This window comes from Episyrphus balteatus, chromosome 4 (genome assembly GCF_945859705.1).
Source record: "Episyrphus balteatus chromosome 4, idEpiBalt1.1, whole genome shotgun sequence".
NCBI lineage: Eukaryota > Metazoa > Arthropoda > Insecta > Diptera > Syrphidae > Episyrphus > Episyrphus balteatus.
In genome coordinates, this window is record NC_079137.1 from 41,616,489 (window position 1) to 41,637,518 (window position 21,030).

At 29.7% G+C, this 21,030-nt stretch overlaps 1 non-coding gene across 1 annotated transcript; it reads left to right on the forward strand.

Moving 5' to 3' along the window:
- The first annotated feature begins 18,945 nt into the window (after positions 1-18,945).
- Trnar-acg (transfer RNA arginine (anticodon ACG)) lies at positions 18,946-19,018 on the forward strand. The gene has a single exon. It is a non-coding gene; the product is annotated as a tRNA-Arg (tRNA).
- Positions 19,019-21,030: the final 2,012 nt, after the last annotated feature.

Sequence of the window (21,030 nt, forward strand, 5' to 3'; positions counted from 1 at the left end):
TATGAATGTAATGTGGTTAAAATGTTTACATAAATGATTTTCAATAATATTATCAAATGTTATAAGCGCTTGATTTTCTAAGAGTTAAATTTAATTGCTTGCAAAGTAAATAACAACAATTCATCTGTATTTCATTATTAAGCTTCAACTAAACTATTGCAACCAGCAGATGTATATGACAGTTGTTTTAATCATATCACAAATTAGTTATAATATGGAAATTTTAAAAGTTAAAAATTTAGAATGACAAATAATATATGTGTAAAAGTCTTCTCAATTAAATTTTGAGTTTAAGATAGCTTTGAGAAAAATCTATATTTTCGAAGATATACATTTTTAAATTCTAAAATTTGTTTTATCTTGCAACGGATCGCTTGTATATAGAAAAAACTGTGTTGCCACTTTTTGTAGATGATGGATATTATTCTCCATAAAAGGGGCATGAAATATTTCTTGTTCATAAAAAAAATTTGTTTTGACTTCTTAGAAGGAAAAAAACATTTTTTCTTTTTAATTTTTTTTTAAAGGGGTCTCTACCACAATTCAAAGTTTTGAAAAAAACAGCAAATTTTGTTTTTTTTTTGTCCAAAAATTTTAAAATTTGTAATCAGAAAATACGTTATATTAATGTCGTTTTCGATTGGTTTCACTCAAGGATTCGCTCATTCTGAAATCCAATAAAACAGTTTGAATCGCTGTCTCTCAAATCTGAAATTTTATATCTTCAAACGAAATATTATAAATATGAACTTAACTGTCCCATGAGTCCCATATGACTCAAAATATATGTTTTGTCCCAAGCCTACAGAGTCCCATGTATCATATATGATTCATATACATATTTTACTAAAAACAACTTCACTGTCCCCACACAATCATCTTACAGAAAATTTGCAAGGACGTTATTGGCCCTAAATTATATTATCTTTCTTTTTTAAATTCACAATTTTCCTATAGAATGAATAATTTTTTAATTAGAGAGCCAAACAATTAATATGTGCTTTTAATTTTTTATTTTTTACTCCTCAAGGCAGTTGTAAGGGGTAAGAAGTAGGGGAAACATACACAATTTCCAAACATTTTTTTTTTTCTTTTTTGTTTATTACTTTTTATCTCAATGTGTACATTTTTTCACTTTTTTTAGTCAATCCGTATAAAAATAATGATCATAAGTAAATGAGACCAAAAAAATATAAGCTGCTTCGATAAGAACCTCAAAAATTGAGCAACATAAACCAAAAAGAAGTGTTTTTTAATATATGTACATAAGTGCAACTTAGTTCATCTTCTCCGCGCTCTACACCCGAAACGGTTGATTTTAGAGAGAAAATTATATTGTAAATAATTTTACGACGAACAATGCCCTCTGATGACCTCCGAGAAATAGGTCGCGAGATATTTGTGAAAAATTTATTTCAAGGACCATTTGACCCTTATAAGTTATAACTTTTTTAGACTATAAGGTATCAATGTCAGTTTTTCACATTTTCATTACAAAAATAAGCATTACTATTTACAAATAATGCAATTAGAATTGGTTTCTTATCTGAGTAATTGGTAAATATTGTTAAAAAAAGAGTTTAGTTTTATTCTCCTATATGATTCATTGGACTTGTGGCGATGAAAATCAAATATCATACGTCCATGAATCATATAGGAGCATAAAACTAAACCCTTTTTTTAACAATATTTACCAATTACTTATAGGTAAGAAAAAAATTCTAATTGCATTATTTGTAAATAGTAATGTTTGTTTTTGAAAAAAAGTACTGGACGTAGAGATGATTTTGAAGGAGTTTGTATGGGGACAGTAAATTCTATTTTATGAAAATATGTGAATGTATCATATATGATTCATTGGACTCTGGCGGCAAGGGAAAAAATAAATTATATGAATCCAATGTGCTTCATGGGACATATATACTTGTTGATGAGAATAATGATGGACGTATAAGGTTTTATATTGAGTTTCTATGGGGACAGTTAAGTTGTTAATATTCAAAAACGGTAATATTCAACAAATTATTGGGATAGATGGTTGGTAATATATTTTAAGTAAGTATAATAATGCGTTTATTTGTTTGAAAGTAAATTAAAAAAATAATTTAAAAAAAAAAAAAACAAAAAAAAACTGATTGAGTGATTATTTTGACTTTTGAATTTGATGTATTAGTGCTTCTTGACTGGATTCTGATTTTGAATCGAGAAGAGAATTTCTCTTCTTTTCTGTCATTTTCGTGCGAATAAAACAGTTTCAGAAGGCTTCTGAATGATTCCGGACGCTTCCGAAGAGCCAATCGAAAACGACATAAATCTCTAGCTGTTTTGAAAGAAATTTTGTTAAAAATACAGCGAAATAAAAATGACGTTTAATTTTGAATATTTTTAAATTTGACATTTTTTTTTAATGCCAACATTTTTAGTAAAATGTGCCTAGGTTTATATTGTTGACTGTAAAATCATGTTCTATGGTGAGGATATCTACACTTTTTTATGTCTTGCAAACCTGAAGAATGACAATTATTTTCAACTTTAACTAAGATTAAAATGAGAATAAGTAAAATTTCAATACCTTCAAAAAAAAAAAAAACAAATCTTTCATTTGGTAATAAAAATTATCCTTTCATATCAAGAACAAATTTTCTACAGCACCAATTAAGCACCTTTTACGACTTATATCTCCATAAAATTAGTCTAACAAAAAACATGCTTCAGCATCTGCACTACAAATTTCCACTTAAGAACTTTTAGCTCGCGGATTTCAACACCAATCACGACCATAAAATAAGGAAATAGAAAATCCATTCATTTACAAAGAATATCTCTCTCTCTCTTAACTGTGTTCCAATTCATCGACCTACAGAACCATATTTTTCTAATTTCTATATACCTACAATTTGCTTGGCAAGCATGGAAGACCGTCCACTTACTTATTCTACATACACCTCTTTCGTGGTCCAAGTGCCCTACAAAAGGAACAAGCTGGTATACACTCACATCAAAATCAGACATCAAATTGCAGCTCCAGCTGCACCAGCTCCAAGACTAAAACCAGCACTCCAGCTGTTTCTATGAAAAGTTAAACAGATCGCACCTTCATCATGCACAACACGTTTACGGATGATGATGATGATACCTTTTGTGGTATTTGGAGTAAACCATTGGCCAATGCAACCAACAGTCTCTAAGTCATCATATTTGATCTTTTACTCCTTTAATGATTGATTGCTGCACCACAACTTCTTTTCCAATCCAACCCACTTTATTGGTTCAGAGCTCTTGGATCAAATCAATAAAGAGGAACAAGTTGATTCTATGACTTTGTGTGTGGATCACATTGATCCAGAAATGCTACAATAGTTTTTTATTTCCCGATTGGGAATTCTTTTTTTTTTTCTCTTCTTCTATCATGACTATATATTTGGCCTCGTTTATATGACCGAAGTCAGGAGTTTCGCTAATTGCCCGGTTTTGTTATGCAATTTTTACCTTTTATGTGGAGATTTGTAGAATTGTTTGTTCAGCAATTTATATTTCTGTTTTTCTTGTGATGATGTTGGTTAGCTGATGAAATAGAGAGAAAAAGAAGGAACTTGTTCTAAAAGGTATTCATACACTACACATGTATGCTAGTTTGTTTGTTTATATTGAAGAATTGTGCCATATGTGCGATTGAATTCGATAGGTAGCTGATTTAACTGTAATTGATAATAATGTCACATTGAATGAAGAAAATGGAATTTGACGATGTATTTACTCAAGTCAAAACAAATTCCAATGTCAAATTCTTGAATACTGTTTGTTGCAAGGTTGAAAAGAGAAAAAGAAATTATTGATGATATTTATGAAAAATTCGAATTTTTCGTTTTGGTACGTTGTGGAAAAAAATTGGAAATAAAAAAAAATTCAGTTTTCTAAGGATCACTTTGAGCATTCATTTAAAAAGTTATTTGAAACTTTCATAATGTGCGTTCAAGAAGAATAGTTTTCTAGATTTCTCACTTTTTCTTGTCATCGAGTCAGTCGATTTGCATGAAAAGTTTTGTACAGAAGATTTTTTGAAAATAATTCAATGAATTTTCTTGAAATTTTAAAATCGGATCTGTTTGGCCTGGTTCTTAGATTAAGCCATTTGTTTCACTTAACAAATGAAAAAAAGCAAAATTAAATTGGATTTAGGAAAACATTTTGGTATATTTGCCCAGGCAGATATCGAAATAAAATAGGGGTCACTGTGGTGTATGCGTAACATTTTTTTTTTATTTAATTTTTTCTTACACGATTTTTGAATTTCCCTTACACCTTAAGCTTTTAGCTTTAAATTTAAGCAATGTGTTATAATGTAACTAGATTCCAGTATATTTTTAAAAACTTAGACTTGCTGGAAATGTTTATTATTTTATAATTTGAAGTAAAAGTATTTTCAAATAACATTATGCTGTTAAAAAAAAAAAACTACCGTCTTTTTAGAATTTAAGCGTGTTATAAGTTTGAAATATGAAATATTTTTTAAAGCAAAATTCTTATTACTTGCCATCCAACCAAAGTGAAAGAGGTTGTCTTTCTAAAAAAAACTATTCTAAGGATTTTGATACATGAACTATGTCAAATAACGTCGTTGTTTTCAAGTACAACAAATTTTTTGGACCGTTAGGTATTAATGGTACCTGTCATGGAATGGAACCAATTTCTTGATTTCTTAAAAAATTCCAGTTTTTTTTGAAAAATTAGTTACAGTAGCGAGCAAAAAAAATGCAAACAATAAAAACATTCGCATTTTTTTGCTCGTCTTAAAAACGAATATTTAGGTAGACTTTTGACCAAATAATGGTTTTGAAGTAAAATATTCCACAAATTGACTCTGTTTAATGAAAATAAAACAGTTTCAATATGCCAAATTTGGTAACTTAGTTCTTGTAAAAAATTCTTTAAACCTCTTTCGTTTGCATTTTTTTTGCTCGCTACTGTATTTGCAAACGGGTTGATAATTTTTTTGAAATTTTATTTTTAAGCCTCGAATTAAAAAAAAATAAATAAAAACGGTTCCTACAATTTTCGAAAAATTCTTTGTCATACAAAAACTAAAATGGTATACTCAGTTTGGAGATTAAAAATATAGAGAAGGTGTTTTCATTCTTTTAATAAAAAGTTTTAATATTTCTTATAAATTTAAATTAAATTTTTGTTTTATAAATGCAATAAGAAATTTAACATTGTAAGCAACTTTTACTATACTTGCTTAACCGTGCGACCCAGCCGTAGCCACATACACAAATATGTTTTTGTCTAGATCGATTTTTAACTAATTTGTTTCTCCCATCCTGTTAAACTCAAAAAAAGTTTTAACTATAAAAAAAGTTGTGTAATAGTCTGCTCTACAAATTTATTGTAAAAAAAAGCATTTGAAATTTAAAAAAAAAAATATTTATTGTAAATTTCAAACTTATTTACTTTAAATCGAGCATTTTTTTTAAGAATATTGAATTGAAAATAATTGGCACTATAAATAAAATTTTTTATCCAAAATTGAAATAAATATTTTTTCCCTTGTTTGCGTTGACTTTTTATTTGACAAAATGTTGAATGCACACATTTTTCATTAAAATTTTCGATTTGCAATACCATTCTTTTAATGAAATTATTTACTTTGTTTAAAAGACAAGTATACATTTATGCATTAGTTTTGAGTCTTAAAAAATATTTAAAAAAATATCAAAAATATTGAAATTTTTATAGGTATTACTAAGGTGGATTAATCCATATATAATTCGTTTTTCAGGTAAGGCCTAATAAATACTTATATCGATCTTAATTTAAGCAAAATTTTTTCAAAACTTATGATTAAAAATTGTTAAGTAAAAATATAAAAAAAAATTGACTTAATTTATTTTTTGAAACATATTTCATAAATTTTATTCAATAAAATAATACAAAGCTACTTTAATCGACATGCGACACAGTGTTGTTAATTTTATTTTAATTGCAATAATATTTTTTTTTATTTCAAATGAATTTTTTTACATTTATATTCTTAAAACTCTCGTTCGAAATAGGTTCGGCGAGTCGAACGGTCATAGGCAATTTTTCACATCCATACAATCACTACCATTTCTATGAATTTTACTGTTAATTTTAACTTTAAAAAAAGTAGACATGTACATTGGTACATTTTTTAAGTCTCGTCTATTAAATCAACGCCTGAATTAAATTAAAAATTGAATAAATAAATTCGTCAAATCGTACAACTGTAAAATTATTTTACCTGATCTATTGCAAAATCGTCTGCCTCCCATAAATAAGACCAAAACCTATCACCTATATCAACTTGTTGTCTAGCCATCTTCATCCTACTGCCTATTTTGTATGCAAATATGTAATTCCTCTCCTCAACATGTTACCCTTAATCTTAATTAAAGACAAAAATAAAATAAAACTTATTCTTCTTCTTTTAGTTGATAAATGAAAAAATGCAAATTACAAACAAAATTCCTTTTATTTTTCCATAAAAATACACGCAGTCCAATGAAGGAGGTAAACAAGATCATTGAATTGCAGTAGCTAGCTATTCTGTCAACATCACGCACTTCATCTTCATCTTCTTCTCCTAAAGTATCTCGATTCTCATGAAATTAACACGCATACATGCCATTTCAATCTCACCTAATGACCAAATTGTTGTTTGCCACTCTCCAAGAACACTTCACTATTCCAACCGAACACTCTTAAGTGATAATGTGATCTTGATCTCAAAGTTGCAGTGCCCATCTCAGTTCTGCTGATCATCCCACCATTAATTGAATAAAAATCTATGTAATTGGTTCAGAAGCCGGCCATCGAACAACTCTCTTGGTAAAATGATGAAGAACCTGCCTCATCATCATCATTACCACCATACACAATCACGATCGACAGCGATGAAACACACAAAAACAAACTTGATCTTACTGACCTAGTCAGTCACACTACCAAGAAGAAGTCTCATCACCATCCAGCCTACACTTTCGACCAACATCATGCCGCACTCTATATAAATTAAGTCCAAGTCCAACGATGATATCTACTGCCAATTACCTCATCCCCAAGCTAATTCATCGAGGATAACTCCCTTCTTCGTCAAAGTTCTGCAGGCGATCCGGATCCCCCTGGTTGCATTGCATCTTAGCCCAGTCGGGATGTACAAAAAATTAAGCTGAAATAGAAATAATTAGATCGTGCAATTTTTTTTCATAGGATAATAGAGGGGATCACTGGGAGCTTAAAACCAGTTTTTCGGGAAAATCGACCTTGTGCTTAAGCCGCCATCTTGGATTAAAGGTAAAACACGTTTTAGTGAATAACTCGGCCATTTTTGATTTTTGACAAAAATTATATATGTAAAACTTGTAGAAAATTTTATTTTCTATAACTTTTGTCTTAATAAATTTTTCTATGTGACCTATATTTTTCGAGTTAATTTGAAAAAACTATACCCCTACTCAGCTTAAACTTTATACCCGCTTTGATTATAGTTTTTAAGATCAACGCAATATGGGAGTGTTTTTATATGTTTTTGGGGATGATAAATCTAGCTGCAATGTTAGTTTTTGCAAATTCATGAAATTTTATAAACAAAAGGAACTATCTCAAAATTGGTAAGTGTCGTTTTAAATAAAATTGGTAAATATTATAATTGATGTCTAGCAAGACAAGCAAGTTTTTGAATTTTTCAAATCGGTTCATTAATGCCTGAGATATGACCAATTGTTTATAACTCCTCTCTCTTTTAAGCTTTTATTATAAACAATTGGTCATATCTCAGGCATTAATGAACCGATTTGAAAAATTCAAAAACTTGCTTGTCTTGCTAGACATCAATTATAATATTTACCAATTTTATTTAAAACGACACTTACCAATTTTGAGATAGTTCCTTTTGTTTATAAAATTTCATGAATTTGCAAAAACTAACATTGCAGCTAGATTTATCATCCCCAAAAACATATAAAAACACTCCCATATTGCGTTGATCTTAAAAACTATAATCAAAGCGGGTATAAAGTTTAAGCTGAGTAGGGGTATAGTTTTTTCAAATTAACTCGAAAAATATAGGTCACATAGAAAAATTTATTAAGACAAAAGTTATAGAAAATAAAATTTTCTACAAGTTTTACATATATAATTTTTGTCAAAAATCAAAAATGGCCGAGTTATTCACTAAAACGTGTTTTACCTTTAATCCAAGATGGCGGCTTAAGCACAAGGTCGATTTTCCCGAAAAACTGGTTTTAAGCTCCCAGTGATCCCCTCTATCATCCTATGAAAAAAAATTGCACGATCTAATTTTTTCCATTTGAAATGTTTAATTCTACTGGGCTATCTGCACCGACCAATCGATTGCAAACAAACCACGCGATCACTTTTTTTTGCAGAAGCATTATAGCCAGGCCTAGGCTACTGATAGTCAATGAGTGTGGCGGATTTTCAGTCTTCAACGAAGGCTTTAGCCAAACAGACGTGCATTGTTTCTTCAAGCCCCGGCTTTATAGTGTCTTATGTGTCTTCAGGTAGTTCGTTCGAGATCGATCGTTACTTTTGGTTGCGTGTTCGAGGTTTTGTTTGTTCTCCAGATTTCTTGTATACGAAACATGTCGATGGCGTTCTAGATATTTTTTGTTTTGTATTTTCCATCCGTTTGCTCTTGGGGAATCTGTTTTTTTTTTTTCTCCTATTAATGTGTAACAATTAATACTGTGCCTTGGCTAATTTGCATATAAAGATTGTTAACTGATTCCATTGCATTTATTGTGTCTACTTGGTCTGTGTGTCTTAAAGAGAAGAAAAGAAATCGTTGCTTGGTTTAAAGTGTTTTAAGTATATTTTGCCTGAGGCCGGCTTACAATAAAAATCAGGCTTCTATTTAATTGGCTGGAAATCAATTTGTGGCTAGAAGAAAAAAAAGTGACCGGAAATATATACGAAATTTTGTGAAGTTTAGAAAAAAGAAAAATAACAAAAAAAAAACAAGGAAAGAGAGTTTAAGTTCTTTGGCAGGTTAAGAATAGGTGAGTTATTATCTTTTTTAAGCTCGAAGCTATAGACAATTAATTAGATTAAAAAGTTCTTCGAGACGATCTATTTTTCTAGTTCATAAATCTTTAATTTCGAATTTAGGTTTTTGGGTAAAAAAATTAACATAATATGCAAAACAATTTTTTGTTTCATTTTTTGTTTGATTTTAAAATTAACTTTCTTTTGGCAATAAGTCTCGATTTTTTGTTTTGTTCATTTTTCCCACATTAAGTTTTTTTTTTTCATCATTTTTTAATCTATTTTATCAGGTGAAAAAAAAGTCTTTTTTATTGCTTTTTTTTTAAAGAAAACACGTACTTATTTGAGCGATTGAAATGTCTTATGATTCCTTCCGTGTGCCGGGAATTTCTTTCACAGGTTTTGCTTTATAATGAGTTATTTTTGTTTTAGTTTAAGTTGCTTTTGGACATTTCGAATGATGAACGCTCGGAGATGGATAGGGCTGGTGTTACTACAGGTACAGGCCCATGGTGTGAGGGCCTCTTATTGAGTCTTGAAAGGTTAAAAAGGTCGAAAAATTCTATGTGATCTGCCATTGGTGTGAAAAAAAATCTTTGTTAGACTAAAAGTAGTAAAAGTCATGTTTGGATTATTTTCTTTTCAAGGCTTCTGTCATAGTCTGGATGACTCGGGCCGACCATGGCGCTGATGGTGTCTCGTATTCTTGAGTATTTTTTCAATTATTGTATTTTGTTTTGTTATACCAATCACATAGTGTTATTAATTTTTTTTTGTTTCCATTGAGGAAGATTGTCACAAAATGAACAGTTAGACTTTAAGTTGAAAGGAAAAGTTATTTCTTCAAAAAAAAAAATTCATCACGTAGATATTCGTGATTGTAATAAGATTAAGTTTGGGTATTTTTTTTATTTTTGAAGAGCATACCTACGTTATTAATAGGTATTTTTGTTTACTTTAAATTTCACTTTTTAAATAAATGATTTTAAACCGAAATACTTAAATGCACGTCATATACTCGCACGAACTTTGTTTGTGCACCAGTCAATGATCCTCAGAATGTTAAATTTTTCTATAAAAAAGTATTAATTGTTACCATCACTTTTGTATTTTACTTGCGATATATGTAGGTACTATAAGGCAAATTTAGAAATAACAATCAGACATGACATTACGATGATGTAGAATGTTCGCAAAAAGGGGGTTCTGCAATTCTGTCTGTCCGTCTGTATACTGTATGTACCTCGAGCTTCAGCCTAAACTAATAGAGCGATTTTCTTCAAACAGTATTGGGTTATTCCCTAGAGGAGAAATTGAAATTTTTTTCTTAGGACCAAAACTAACGGTACCTGTTACTTTTTTTCGAAAACGGCTCAAACGATTTTGATTTAAATTTTTGTGTCTTGAGCCAACTTTTGAAAAATCAGTTTTAAAAAAACCACTAGGTATAAATATTTTCAATTTTATTTTTCCTTAAAATTCTTTTTAACTGCATTGGTTTTATAAAAAAGATCATTAAAAACAATGTTTAAATAATAATAAAAAACATTTTTAATTTTTTTTTACCAACTATGTTAATTTCATGCTTTTATCACAAACGATTTTGTGGCTAAGCCGCCCCAATATTTATATTACGAAAAATTTTTGTTCAAAAGCATTGAATCAATGTTGAATTAAGAAAAAATTTAAAAAGAAAGTTATTTTCGGATTATTAAAAAAAGTTTAATTTTTCATTTTTTTACCTCAATTTTTTGAAAACGGATGAATTAATTTCATTGAAAATTTTTTTTATGTATCAAATTTCCTTTTTAGTAATGAATGCCAAATTGTTTTCGGAAAATAATTTTGAAATTTTTTAAATAAAAAACTACTTTTAAAAAAAACGGCTCGAACGATTTTCAAAAAAAAATTCTGAAAACTCCATGTTATACAAGAAATTCCATGTCACTCTTTCTTTTGAGGACAAATCCATAAGGAGATGTTTTTGTAACTTTAAACCAATTTTTACATATTATTTTTTAACGTTTTTTTAATTTTATACTTCTTAGAAAACTATTTTATGAATTTTTAAAAAGCTTTAATATTTCTAGCTATAACTTCTTTTAACATAACAGCAAATACATGCGACCCAATCTTGCAATTTTTTTTAACTACGAAGATTGATTGATATTTTTCATACAGAAGCCATGACCTTCAAACTCAATATCAAAAGTAGGTACTTCCACTAGTGGATCAATTTTTGTTTGGAATCGTTTGAAGAATCAAATGCAGTTTTTTAATCTGAAACTTCTCTCGGCTCTGGCTATAAAGCCCCCAACACCAAGTATTGAAAATCTACTTTATAGAAATCCACTGTTCAATTTTTATTTGCAGAATGGACATTATTATAACTCAAAAATACAACTTCCACCTCTTAACCGTGCGATTATTGTGATTATTACCGACTTCCAAAAAGGAGGAATTGAATTCGTCTATGTTTTTTTTTATCGATAACAGATCATCATTTTTGGATTGTCTTAGGTAAAAAAGATGGTACCTAAGTTCCGCCGGCTGAAGAGGATTATAGGTTGTGGTCAGACAAGAAAGATACAAACATGATTTTTTCTTTTGCATTCGTATTACAAAACTTTCATTGTCTGAATTAAAGCTTAAAATCTTCTATTCAAAAGCCATCATATTTTTTGAATTTTTTTAACCATCCAAATGAACCGCAAGCTAAAAGTTTTATGCTAAAAAAACCAAAACAAGCTTGTCACATGAAATAAATTTCTATTTCCTTAACCAATCTTTCAAATAATTTTCCTGGTTTAATCCATTAAGATAGATACATATCAAGATAAACTAGCTCACTTTCACCTAAAATCATCGCAATGTTTAACGAAAATTAAAAAAAAAAAAATAAAACAGGACTAACATCAAACCCCAGGATACAAAAATCATCGATCTTTTTCTTTCTTCCATATCAAGTTGAAAAATAAAAAAAAAAATATTCAAGTCATAGGTTTCAACAGCATCGATAGAAATGTCTTTAAAAGCCGGAAAACAAATTGCACTTGTTTGCATATTCAGCCAACGATGACAAGGCGAGAGCAAGCATTTTACAAAAAAAAAAAAAACGCGAAAAAAAAGACCGCGACATCCAAGCACCTCTATTATTTAAATTGCATCAGCAAGTGACCACGCGGCTCATACGATTACAAGAGTATATTTCAATATTTATCTGCCACTTAGCGCCTGTGTTATTGCAAAGAGACACATTTTAAGGATAAGACACTTCGTTTAGATATAGGATTCCATTTTCATGCCTGCACTTATTCTAATTGATTTCTGGTGCCAGCTTAGGTGACGCTCCTGCTGCTGCAGGAAGTCCCCATTCCGGACTAAATTCACGCATTTACCGGTCATAAATAATAGTCCAGCACCATTCTATAGCCAATAGCTTGTGCTACCTCGAAAAGAACACACATAGAATATGCCAGAAAGGCGACGATAAATCTGTTAGCAACGCCATCTTACTAGATGAATTATTGCCCCAGAACGTGCCGCCTATAATATTCCTTCGAAATTCTAACTTTTGTCTTGTACCGCATTCCAGAATCTAGGTATATAGAAATTAAGGCTATAACTGCCTTAAGCCGTGGCTCGATGTGTTGCCAAATAGGAAGACATCGAATACACTGGTAACTAAACACCGCCAACCTGTCTTAAGATCGAACCATATTAATTTCTGTTGTACTTGCACCAGCAATGGTATGGCAGCACATTTATACTCATTTCTCAATCATAACCGCCATTTAAGCCAACTGTGACGGCCATGTTAGGATTCAAATCGGAACTGGGAGTCATTGATCGCTGATGTTGGTTTGATCGAAACAAACGCGAAATAATATCGATTGCAATTACTCTGATTACATACCGGCATCAATATGCGCGCCAGAGAGAGGTGGTATTTTGTGGTGCACCATCGATGATCGTCAGCAGAAGCCACAAGTAGTCAAGTTATATGTCGAAATGACTGGGTGGTAATTTAGTTTGCAGCTAATTTAATTGCCAAAGTCCAATTGTAAAACTTTCTATCCTTTCTTGTTGCAAGTTTTTCCATCAGAGCAGCATTTGAGCTGAAACAAAATATAATACCTAATGGTCTTTTGGACTTTTTTTTGTTTGTAATTTGTTTTCTTTTTGGAACTGGTTTTGAAACCAATATTGCTAGAGATTGGGAAGATTGTGGGAATATCCATCTATCCGTTCTAAAAATGGGATGGAGAGCAGCAGTTTGAAAAATGACGGAACATGAGAGTACACTAACTTGTGTTGCCTTGTGGTTTGCTTGTTTTCAATGGATAAAACATAGACGCAAATAAGGAGTAAACTAGACCACATTTGCCAGATGTACCGTACAGTGGGGCATATTTACAAATTGTCTTTGACTAAATTTATCAATTGAAAAAGATACATATTTTTTTCGAAGTATCGCAAGCCAACAAATAGTTACGCGTTAAAAAATTTCCAAGTTTAGAATAACGTTCCATGATGGCCTCTCTCAATGCATTAAAGGATTCAGTATTTAAATCTTGTAAAAGGTTTTCAGAAGGAAATTAGTCACGTTGTGATCTCTCATGAGAACTCAATTGTGTATTTAAGTGTTCAATACCGTAAACTTAAAATTGCATTGTCAAAAAAAAAACATTTTTTCCTCCTTTAAAGCTAAAACGCCCCACTGTATGGATTTTATGCACTTGCAATGATAAAATAGAAAACATTTTTATATAGATTTAATATTAGTATGGTGACTATGTGAAGCATGTGTTAGGAAGTAGATATCAATTTAAGGCATCGCTTTAGGTTGTCCTGTTTAAGAACTCCTTTTTTAGTTTGTTTGTTATTTTGTAAACACGGTTTTGTATTGTATGTAACTTTACATTTTAAAGGAAGTTGTCGCTGCTCAGGATGTTGACTCTAAAAAATTTTAAACCGGGTATGGTCTGAAAGCAAGTTCAGATGAACTGAATGTTATCATATATCAAAAGATCTGCTCAAAAGTTTAAAAAGAAAAAATTAATAAAAAAAAAAATTGTTGACAAATCGGTCTAGACAAAACTTTAAGATCTAGAAGTGTTAGGTTAAAGCGTATTTTGACCCCTGAAATACATAGATACTTTGGTTAATCATGATCTCGAGTCACCTTTACAATTTGGTAATTTTAAATCTGATGGGTCAGTTGAAAACATTTTCTAACAGATTCGGCCTCAATTTCTTTTAAAATTATCATGCCTCATGGGTGGAGTGAAAAAAATTGTCTTATTTTTTGATATATCTAGCCAGGATGGGTGCCATTTGGAACATAAATAGCAACAAAAAAGTTTCAGATCGATCAAAGAAGTTTTAGAGGGTTCACAAGTCACTTGAAAAAATGAAAAAACCCTAAAGTTTAATATGGACTTTTTTTGTAAATCAGCAGATTTTCTATTGTTTTTTTTTTTTTAATTTTTTAAACGGTGTGTATCTCCACACGTAACAGTCGTAATAATATTAAATAAGTATCATATAAATTCATTAAGTCAAACCCCTCAAAATATAAGTTCATATGAAGAAAACTTCAAACAAAAAATAAAGAGGTTTCATAGAAAAAATAGTTTTGGTTTTTTGTTAATTTCTCGAAAATAGCAAACAAAATTTGTTTGCAATTTTTTTTTCAAAATTTTAATTTTGAAAATTTAGCTTTAAAGTGAAGTTTCACTCCACCCTAATGCCTAAGTATATGGAAACTAAATGCGCAAATAAATTATGGCACAATATAGCTAGTAATCGATTTAGTTAAATGCTAAAGGCATTTCATTAAGCTGTACTTAGTCAAAAAGCAGACTGATTTTTAGCTTGTTTTACTAAGTCATTTAAAATTTTGCTCCAGTATGTTTTTTGTACTTAAAAATTGGTGTGTCGATAAAAAGAAAAAATTATTTTACACATAAAACAAAAATTTTGATAAATTTATTTTTGAAAAAAAAAAATTGAATTTTTTTATTTCAAAAACGTTTTGTTTTATTTTTCTTAATAATTTCTACATTGAAGTTACTCAAAGGTTTTGATATAAAAATTTCCGGGAATTCGATTATGTAAATCTTAAACTAAAAAAAACAAAACAAAATTAAAACAGATTTCTCGCATGAGCCCTTTTTTTTAAATATTTTCCCTTCTTCTTTTAATCGGTGCAAATTTATATCATACCATACACAGATACACACCCTAGCTTTTTGCATAATTTTAAAACCTTCCTTATTTAAAATTTAATTTTTTTTTTAATTATTAAAAATGATCATGTGTAATTTATTTGTAAGCTGTAGAAAATGTATTTATTGATTTTTTTACTAACAAAAAATGTTACGCATACGCCATACTCACTTTTACTCAGAAATATAAAGTTGACAATTTTTCACCGATCTTCTAAACTTTAGTATAAAATGAAAATACGAAAAAATTTCAAAATTTTAAACCTTCAAATTTTACTTCACTCGTAGATGTAATCTTAAAAAACGACAAAATGTATGAGACCATGTGTATTTTTATCTCGAAAAAGTGACGTCATGAATTCTAGACAGAACTTAAAATTTTTAAGGTTAAATCCAGACACTTGATCGTATTGATACAACACACTTCCAGAAGGTATATTAATTTGACCCAAAACTACAATTTGAATAACTTAAAAAAATGCTGATTGTATTTCATTGATTTAATGGCGCTATATCCGTTAAGACAAGTGCAAACATTAAACAAAATATAATTCCACAAAGTTAATCATGCAGGTCTGATTATCTTTGCGTGTTTGGCTTCAATAAATAAAATTATTTTTCTTCACGACCAACGACGACAATATTTTCACACTTTGCCTTTGAACATCTTTCATTCTTTATGGTATTCGATCTTTTCTGTTCTTGTGTCACTTTTGTTCATTTTATTTGTATCTAGTGTTTGTTCACACGTAACACTGATTTATTCACATTCAAAATGCACTTTATTCAAAGAAAGTATTTTTTTGTCACACTTTTTTTCTTACTAAGAACTTTCAACGATGTGACATTTTTGCATTTGAAATGACACAAAATCCTTATTTTCAAAATAACAAAATGAAAATATTAGCTCAGACCCCTTTAGTTTTGTTTTTTTTTTAGTTTTTTGTTTAGCTTGTTAATTTGCTAATTGAGTGCACTCAAGTAAAGAGTTAAGTTTATTTCTTATTGCCACTACCGAAGTCCAAAAAGTCTGTTATGCAGCCACCATTTATACCAACAGGAAGACTATATATAAACTTGGCTAAGAATAACAAACAATACAACCATAACATTCTTGAGCTAGAGCTAAAGAGTTAAAAAGGTTTATGAAGTCGATTTGCCAATGGCCAAACGTTTCTAGCCAAAGTGAAGTAAATTTACTCAGTCGAGTGGGAAAAAGTGCAGTTGGGATGTTTATACTTTTTCGCATCATGATTTTGCTTTTTGCGTGTTGCAATGTAAACAAACGGTTTATGGTTATGAATGATGCTTGAAAAATGAATACAAACTAACATAAAAAAAATTAGTGCTTTGTTTGAAACCGAAAATATAAAGTTTCTGGTTCATCAAATTATAATTTTAAGGAAAAAGGAAAAAAATTTCTTGTAATTATCAATCTGTCCATTCATTTTTTTATAAAATGAACACAAATTTAATTGTAGTGATTATTTAGTTTGCGGAAAACTTTTAGACATGCTAACATGTTGTTAAAATTTATCCGTTTATCATAAAATAAATTGATATTTTTACTCTAGTTACCAGGTTATTATTATTGTAGTATTAAACTATTTAATCATGTCTTATATATATTAATTGAAAACCTATTCCATGTAAATATGTATGTACCTATGTTTATGTATTTGTACGTACAGTAACATATGGACATCTTTACCAATATAAAAAGCAAAATACTTGCCTTAATTAACCATAAGAATTCGGTAGTAAAATTTGAATTAAAATAATGTTTGCTAACAGTTTTACGTACAAAATGCTTTCGTTTTTGACAATTTTTTGTCATGTAATAGTGTTATTACACCATCTTCAAATTATTGTTTAAACAAAAAAGCTTTACCTTTGAAATCTTCAAATTCAAAAATTTATTCACTAACTTTTTTGATTTAAAACAGGGCCATTTTTTTTCCAAATTTTTAAAAAAAAAATGCATCAACCGAACAATTAATATATTGGTTTAAACAAAATTTAATATAAAATTTCTAGATCTTTCAATTGCATGTCTAAATAATGCATATAATGGTAGGTAGTATTTTTTTTACTTGCTCTCAGTATTGGTTTCGTGTCGAAAAAATAATGATGTTTTAATCAAAACTAACATTACGATGATTAGGAGAACTCCGAAAAAGTCGGTCTCGCAATTCCGTCCGTCCGTCTGTCCATCTATACACATTTCCACAGCCTAAACGAGTGGACAGATTTTCTTCAAATTTGGTTTTATCTCGCTTAGAAAGTGTACCCCCATACAAAATTTTTTAAATTTTACCAAATAACTAAAAAACGGCTCTAACGATTTTTAATAAACTTTGGAGGCGTAATATTCATATTGATTGCAACAAAACTGCACCAGAGGAAATAAAATCGAATGTCTTGTTCGATTTCACTAGTCAAAAAGCTTTTTTTTTTATAGAAATCAAAGTATATTTTTCTAATGGTTTTTTGTGCGCTGAGCTCGAATCCAAAGTCAGAAAAATTCTATCACATCACGTTTTTGAAATATAACCATGCCAAAATATCACACAAATAGTGTTTTAGACGTTCAAAATTCAATATCTCAAAAACTTTGCACGTTAGAGCTATTCTAATGCTAGATTCAAATTAAGAAGGTCGAAGGCCATTAGAAAAATATAATTTGGTTTCTGTGGAAAATTATTTCTCGCCAATATTACTGTCATTTAGGGAAAAATCGATCTTAAAAATCGTTTTTTTTTTGTTTTTTTTTTCAACTTTTCTCAATATTTTCTTAAACAAAACTATAGTTTTTCCACATAATCTTAAAAAATAGGTTTAAATCTAAATAATTGCATTCCAAACTTTTCAAAAATCAAAATTTTTTTCGGTAACTTTTTTGATTGAAAAATAGGCTATTTTTTCAAATTAAATTCGTCAAAAATCCAAAAATTAACTTTTTGCTCAAAAAATATTTAAAATAGATTTAAAACAAAACAAAATAATTTTTAAATAAGTTTTGTTAAAATCCAACCTTTTTTGTAAAAGATAAAAATAAAAAATAAAAAATCGTATTTTTGCATTTTTTACAATATTTTTGAGGTTATACCTACCTACAAAAAAATTGTTTGAGTAAAAGTTGTATAGACACCTTTACTATCTACAATTTTTGCATTTAACTTTTTTCGCTAGGAGGTCTACTCTTGACAGAAATAGTAAAAAACCACGATTTTTGACACCCACCCCACTTTTTCGCCCATCCACCCCCTTTCCCCCAATTTCTTTGTGCGCAATTTATATTTCAGCTTTCATATACCATTTATCCTAAAATTTCCAACCACCCGCTGTTAATAATTTTTTTATTTTCAAAAATTATCGGCACTGGTCTATAAAGATGATAAAAAAATCTAAATAAATATAGAAAATTATTTTTGAACGGATTCAAGTCCATCTAAGGTCGAGATTTTCAGTTGAGTTAACAATCACTTTAATTTCTAGTGAAGGTACATCGGTAAATAGAACAGTCAAATAATTTCCTACTGTATATAATTTACCTAGCTACATATGTACATAGGTTCATACAAAACAATACACTGTTCGTTCATAGCACACCTGCGAGTATTACGAAAAATAGCACAGAAAAATGAAAAAATGCTCATGTGTGTATATGTTCACATCAAAAACCACAGGTCTTGTGGCGCAATGGATAACGCGTCTGACTACGGATCAGAAGATTCCAGGTTCGACTCCTGGCAAGATCGACAAAACTTTTTTTTTAAATTGTATCCAAAATTTTATTTTAGATTTTTTCCTAATATAATAATTATAGACCAGTGCCAATAAATTTTTGAAAATAAAAAAAATATTAGCAGCGGGTGGTTGGAAAATTTAGGATAAATGGTATATGAAAGGGGAAATATAAATTGCACACAAACAAATTGGGGGAAAGTGGGTGGATGGGCGAAAAAGTGGGGTTTGTGTCAAAAATCGTGGTTTTTTACGATTTCTGTCAAAAGTAGACCTCCTATCGAAAAAAATTAAATGCAAAAGTTGTAGATAGTATAAATATCTCAAACCATTGTTTTATAGGTGTATCCTCAAAAATATTGAAAAAAAAATGCAAAAATACAATTTTTTGGTTTTTTATTTTTATCTTTTACAAAAATGGTTGGATTTTAACAAAACTTGGTTAAAAATTACTTTGTTATGTTTTCTATCTATATAAATATTTCTTGAGCAAAAATTTAATTTTTGGATTTTTGACGAATTTAATTTGAAAAAATAGTCTATTTTTCAATCAAAAAAGTTACCGAAAAAATTTTTGATTTTGTAAAAGTTTGGAGTGGAATTATTAAGATTAAAACTATTTAAAAGATTGTGTGAAAAAACTATAGTTTTGGTTTAGAAAATATTAAAAAAAAAAAAAAACAAAAAAAACATTTTAAGATCGATTTTTCTGTAAATGACAATAATATTGGCGAGAAATAATTTTACATAGAAACCAAATTATACTTTTCTAATGGCCTTTGACCTTCTTAATTTGAATGTAGCATTAGAATAGCTTTAACGTGCAAAGTTTTTGAGATATTGAATTTTGAACGTCCAAAACACTATTTTTGTGATGTTTTGGCATGGTAATATCTCAAAAATGTGATGTGATAGAATTTTTCTGACTTCGGATTCGAGCACAGCGCACAAAAAAACATTAGAAAAATATACTTTGATTTCTATAAAAAAAAACTTTTTGACTACCGACGCTGAGCTCGAATCCGATTTTTTTTTCAAACATGAATTTTGTATTACTGATATTTAAGCAAATCTATAACTTTCCAATAGTAAGCCAATATTTATGTTCTACTTTGAACTATAAGAACAAGTTGCAAGTGCGATACAGCCGTTCAATTTTTTATCTGTAGAGTACGATTGAGTCAAGTCCGAACTGATTTGTATCTAGAACTTAAAGCTTCAATGGAATGGAACAATTTCATCTAATTCTGTTCAGAGCAAAACCTTTTCATTAACTTAACTTTTTCCAAATGACCTCAATATACCTAGGTATAGCAAAATTTTGCGGGAATCCATCAATCTTAATTTTTTCAAAAAGTCTGTTTTGGGCCGATACGTTTTTAACTTCAGGAACATGTAGGTACTACCAGGTATTTAAGCTACTAAAACTAACTAATGACATCTAAAACAATTGACACAAATGAGAAGAACTTTTTCTATTCCTATGTCCTCTTTCTCCAAACCCGCATCTATCACATCCATAATCCAACAAAGCAATAGACTTCAAGAATCTCTTCTGCGTACTAGTGTCCATCACCATTAAAATCCAAGTCTTATTAATCATCGCTGTATCACCAGTTTGGCACATCTTAATAAATGTAGACACACATCGCATCTCTGATGGACTTAAGTCCCAACTTGATGGATGTATCTGGAACGGAAACAGACAACCCGCAATAAAACAAATACCTACCATCATCTCCAACTTTCATTCACGCCATGTGTTTTCAAAATATATGCACATACACGATCCCAAACACTCTGTCATTGTGAATTCTCCAAACAGCCAGCTAGCCAGCCAGCATCCAGAACCAACAACAGCAGCTCCAGAAGCAGCAACAGCACACATATGAAGTCTTCTTCATCTTTTCTGGCCAGACATGTAGCAATGTCACTTAACCAGACACATAAACCTTTTGCAAACAACAACTTTGTGGGTCAAATCAATCTTCGAGATACTTTTGCAAAATCCATAACTCCGCATTCG